The sequence below is a fragment of the Melospiza melodia genome, unplaced genomic scaffold (genome assembly GCF_035770615.1).
Source record: "Melospiza melodia melodia isolate bMelMel2 unplaced genomic scaffold, bMelMel2.pri scaffold_262, whole genome shotgun sequence".
Classification (NCBI taxonomy): domain Eukaryota; kingdom Metazoa; phylum Chordata; class Aves; order Passeriformes; family Passerellidae; genus Melospiza; species Melospiza melodia.
The window spans coordinates 59,647-64,662 of NW_026948584.1; the positions used below are offsets into that span (position 1 = coordinate 59,647).

The window sequence follows — 5,016 nt, forward strand, 5'->3', positions numbered from 1 at the left end:
TAACAGGCCATCACAGAGCCCTCCGAGGCAGACGCATTTCAGGTGCAGCGTGGATTCCCCTCACCAATCATCCAAAAGATAAGTTTGGGGCCATGGCCTGGTGATGGGAGTGTAACAGGTTGGGAGTTTTTGGGGCAGAGTTAAAAATCAGCAGAGGGAAAAGCAATCTTTTCCAAGGGCCTCTTAGGACAGGTAAAGGGAGAGGCTCTTCTTTTGATGGCAGATGTCAGGCGGGCAGTGCAGAACAGCTCCGGTCTGTGTCCTGTTGTCTGGTGTACTGTGTTCCCTAGTGTGTCTTTGGAGTCCCTTTTGCCCTCTTCCCTCGAGGCCCTCACCACAAGCATGATGTGTTGTGTTTGGTGTCCCCCTGTTTGTCAGGTTCTGTGTCACGGGTGTCTGTGGGTATTTGTGCCGGAGCTGTTCTGCCCTGCAGCATGGCGTGCTGCAATGGGACAAGCCTGGGGAGTTGAAATTGGAATGTGGGCTCTACTTGGGCACTAGGTGCTATTCCTAGGTTGACATAAGGTGTTTCCAGCTTGAAAGTTAAAGTTATTGTGGAGGTGTGTGACATATGTTCTAACTTTCTTTCAGGTGTGGATGCATTGCATCCATGGCAGAGGGTCAGGGTTAGGAGGTGCTGGGCATTCCTAGGAGCATGGTGAGTAGCAGACTGGTGGGGTTTTGGCCGATGCGGTGCCAAGGTCAGGCACTGATGTTTGGTTTTCTTTGCTCTAGCTGTCTGAGAGACACCAGCCCAGTGCCAGCACGACCTTCCCAGGTGACGAGGTGGCCTTTCTTTGCACCTGACACAGACTGGCATCCCCTGATGTCTGAGAGATAAGCAGAGGGCTGCAACCCTCAGAGGGTATGAACGTGGGGTGCTTTGTCAGGACTCCCTGAGGTGGGGGTCTGAGTTGGCTCTGGCAATGAGGTTAGCCAAGATGTTGCCCCTTAGGCCCCATAAAAGCAAAGTCTCCGTTTTGATGACAGTGCTGAGGTGCGCAGCAGGGCAGAGCAGTCCCGGTGTGTCTTGTGTCACTTGTCTTTTGTGTATTGTGTGTTGCCTGGATATCTCATGTCTCTTATCTTAGCCCTGTGAGGGGCCTCTCAGAAACTTTTCCTAGCATCCGTGATCTCAGCGTTCCTTGCCCTGGCACCCATGCCATAGATCTTTTGACTGGGGAGCTCACACAGGCATCAGAAATGCATCTCTCTTTAGAAGCATCCAGTCAAATGTCTTGTCATGTCTTGTTCTGAGCTGTACGGACAGCCATGCTGCGCAATGATCCATTATAGCAGACTAGGACTTGTAAGGATGTGAGGTTAGGGAGAGGATTCTGACTGTAGGATTCTCGGGCATCCATCTTTGCAGTTTTTGGAATAAATCATTCTGTTTGCATCTTCTTCCTCCAGGGTTCTCTGAGCCTCATCAGCTCGCCATCAGCTTCAACTCTTCTTCTTTTGCATTCTCTCAGTCCTTGCAGCCATTTTCCTTGCTAAGAGATTTCCGTTCCTGTTGTGTCCCCAGTGTTTGTCACGTCTTGTCTGTCCTGTGTCACGGGTGTCTGCACACATTTGTGCTGGAGCTGCTGTTCTGCTGTTCTGCCCTGCTGCATATCCTGGTGCAATATGAGAAGTCTCAGGGACTTGGAATTTGTAATGTGTAGTTGGATTCTAGATGGGATTTGTAGATGGACACAGGATACGTGGAGCCAATAAGTTATCCTGCAGCCCTTTGACTTTCATCCTAACTTTCTTTTAGTTGCAGAAGGATAAATCCAGGGCAGAGCCCCCCATTCTGGGTGAGGGGATTCCCCTGTGAAGGTCAGTCACTGTTTGTCTCTGCAGAGGAAGCATAAATTGTGGCTGCTGCAGCTCTGCTCTTTGTCTTTATTTTTAGGAAGTCAAGGCAGAGAGCAGCTGTCAAGGCTGAGTGGGCAAGGTGAGCATTGAGTAGGGTACCGAAACAGTTGTTATTGCTGAGGTCTCAGTTTCTGGTGCAGCTCTAGGTATGTATTATTCCTCTTTTTATTTTAGATGGACTGCTTGCCATCTATCCTAGCCCAGCATGCCCATGCCAGGTGGGTTCAAGCTTAAGGTATCAGTACGGCATACTTGTCAGGGTTGGGAGGTTGTGTTTTCACAGTATCTCAGCATGCTTTTCTGCTTTGTTTCTTTGCAGGTGCTGTTGCTGCCCTAGGCATGCCGGGGAAGAGAGGAGGGCAGGTGACTCGGAGTTTAGATGGGCTGATTCCTAGGTGAGCGTTATGCAGCAGCATGCTAAGTGTGTACATTTTCTTTTTGCAGGTATCTTCCGGGCGGCCTCCAGAGTCAAATCAAGACTTGAGGTGAGCTGGGGCAGGGGTGCGAAGGAGTCCCGGGGATTGCTGTTTTTGAGGGCAATAGTCACCTTTTCTGTTTTGCCTTAGGTACCCTGGGCAGGCTTGTAGCCACCGCTTGGAAGCGGCAGCACCGAAGCGCACACATTGAGAACGTCTCAACGTCCACGTCTGACCGAGGATGGATTTTGTCCGCTTGTCTTCCAAAGCTAAGTGTCGGGGCCAGTGGTTGGGAGAAGGGGAAAAGCCTTTACTATCACAGAAGGCAATCTGATGTCAGCTTAGCGGAGAGGTCTGTAGTGGGACAGGCTCCCTGGAAGTAAAGGGAGAGGGTTTCTCCTCAGCCTCACCAGAGCCTTTGCCGGGCAGGGCAGTTCCTACTCATCTCCACATTCTTGTGAACTTTGCGTCATCAGCCTTCTTCGACTTGACGTCGTCACAGCTCTTTCCCCCGTGGAGCTCGCCTTCAGGTCCGGAGCTGTAGCCGCAGTTACCTGGCAGTCCGCTTCCTTCTCTAGGCTTGCTGAGCCTCTCGAGCATCCTCTTAACTGCTTTGGCCCTAACTTCCTTTAATGAGTTGCATTTCATCATCACATGCTGTTGTCATAGGGCTTCCTTTCCCTTGGCCTCATAGGCCTAGTCTTGTGCTAGGACTCTCGGGTCCCTAAAGGGAAAGTGCCAAGCAGTTGCAACTTGTCTCTGTGTTATGTCATCTGTGTCTGTGTTATGGTGTGTGTGTCCATTGTCTTACACGGCATAGGCCTTTGTTACATCTCAATGCTTTATCGGCTCTCTTCTGTGCCATGTTCTACTCACATTCCTTGCCGGATATCCCTTATTCCAATATCTTTACATTTTTACTCTTTGAGACAGGAATGTCTCACAGGGACAAGATGTTCTCATCCATCTTCCTTCTCACTATCAGCTTTGGTAGTGCTTTTTTTTCCATTTTCTTGGACTTCTAGAGGGAGCATCTTACACCCTCCTCACGTGACTGCAGTAGTTCTATAGGTTCCATCTTCTCAAAGGGTACAGGGCTCAATAAGTAATCTTCCAGAGAGTTTTCTTAAGTCGTGGTTTATATTGTATGTTCCTATGTTGGCTTATATTGTATGTACTTACATACAGTATAAGTACGTACAGTATAAGCCAGCATAGGTACATGCAATGTAAGTGCATCGCCTTATATTGTCTGTACTTACACTGCATGTAAGCATGTCACCTTATATTGTGTGTACTACACTCTATGTACACTTGCACTGTATGCGTCAGCTTACATTGTGTGTAGACTGTACCACTTATGATCGGAGCTGCCCTGCCCTGGCACATAGTCACAGTTAGGTAGAACAGTTATAACAACTTTACTGTTCATCTGTCTTTTGTGGGATTTTGGGTAGAAAATTCATCAGTCCAGAGTGGGGACAAGTCCTAGCTGTCAGATAGCCACTTGTTGACCCTTCCTGTTGTCTCAGAGGTCGCCGAGGCTGCTGATTTCCCGAGGATCTGCCATTTACCTCAAGGAGCGGCAGCCAGAAGATGTGTCAAAGCACCTTCTTCAGCATCTCAGGGAAGGGCCACAGTGAGCGTGTAAGGAGGAGTGTGTGTGAGAGCACGTGGCTGTGTCTGTCTGCTCGTCTCTGCGTGTGTGAGCTCATGCTGACTGGATTTAACCTTGTGTATATGACTTTTGCTTTTCAGGTTTTGCAACTCATTGTTAAATTGAGAATAAAAAATCCCCAGCTGCCTTCCACCCTGGCTGTTTTTTTTTTTTTGGTCCCGGCCAAGTAAAAACCCAGAAAAATACTCCAAGATAGGCTAGAAAAGGCCCAAAAAACCCCGTAAAAAAACCCAAGATGGGCAAGAAAAACCCAGAAAAAAGCAGAAAAAACCCCAAAATGGGCAACAAAGAAACCCCACAAAAATCCAGGAAAAAAACTGCAAGATGGGGAAGAAAAAAATCAAGAAAAAACCCAGAACAATCCCAGGGAAAAAATCTCAAGAGGGGCAAGAGCAAACCCGGGAAAAAAAGCTAAAAACCCCAAGATGGGCAAGAAAAAAACCAGGAAAAAAAACCAAGATGGGCAAGAAAAGCCCAGAAAAAACCCAGAAAAAAAAAAAAAAACAGGAAAAAGAAACTGGAAGAACCCCCAAGGTGGGCAAGGAAAACCCAGAAAAAACTAAGGAAAAAAACCAAACATGGGCGAGAATACCCAGAAAAAAACCCCAAGATGGACCAGAAAAAACGCAGGAAAAACCAGGAAAAATAAACCAGGAAAAAAAAACGGAAAAAAAATCCCAAGATGGGCAAGGAAAAACCCAGAAAAAAACCAAGAACAAAAACCCCAGACTGGCAGGAAAAAAACGCAAAAAAAAAAAACCAAGATGGGCAAGGAGAAGATCCTCAAAAAACCCAGAAAAATCACAGAAAATCTCCCCAAGATGGGCAAGAAAAATAGCAAGATGGACCAGAAAAAAACCTGAAAAAACCAAGAAAAAAAAAAAAAAGGAAAAAAAAAAGGGAAAAAAACCACCAAGATGGGCAAGAAAACACCCAGAAAAAAACCCAGAAAAAAAATTCAAGATGGGCAAGAATAAACCTGGAAAAAACCCCGCAAGACTGGCAAAAAAAACCCAGGAAAAACTCCAAACTGGGCAAGAAAAAAAACTGTCGTAAAAG

General features: G+C 47.1%; 1 long non-coding RNA gene across 1 annotated transcript; it reads left to right on the plus strand.

Moving 5' to 3' along the window:
* The first annotated feature begins 1,024 nt into the window (after positions 1-1,024).
* LOC134433787 (uncharacterized) lies at positions 1,025-2,228 on the plus strand. Its single transcript, XR_010031723.1, has 3 exons — positions 1,025-1,942; positions 2,038-2,081; positions 2,183-2,228. It is a non-coding gene; the product is annotated as an uncharacterized LOC134433787 (long non-coding RNA).
* The last annotated feature ends 2,788 nt before the right edge of the window (positions 2,229-5,016 follow it).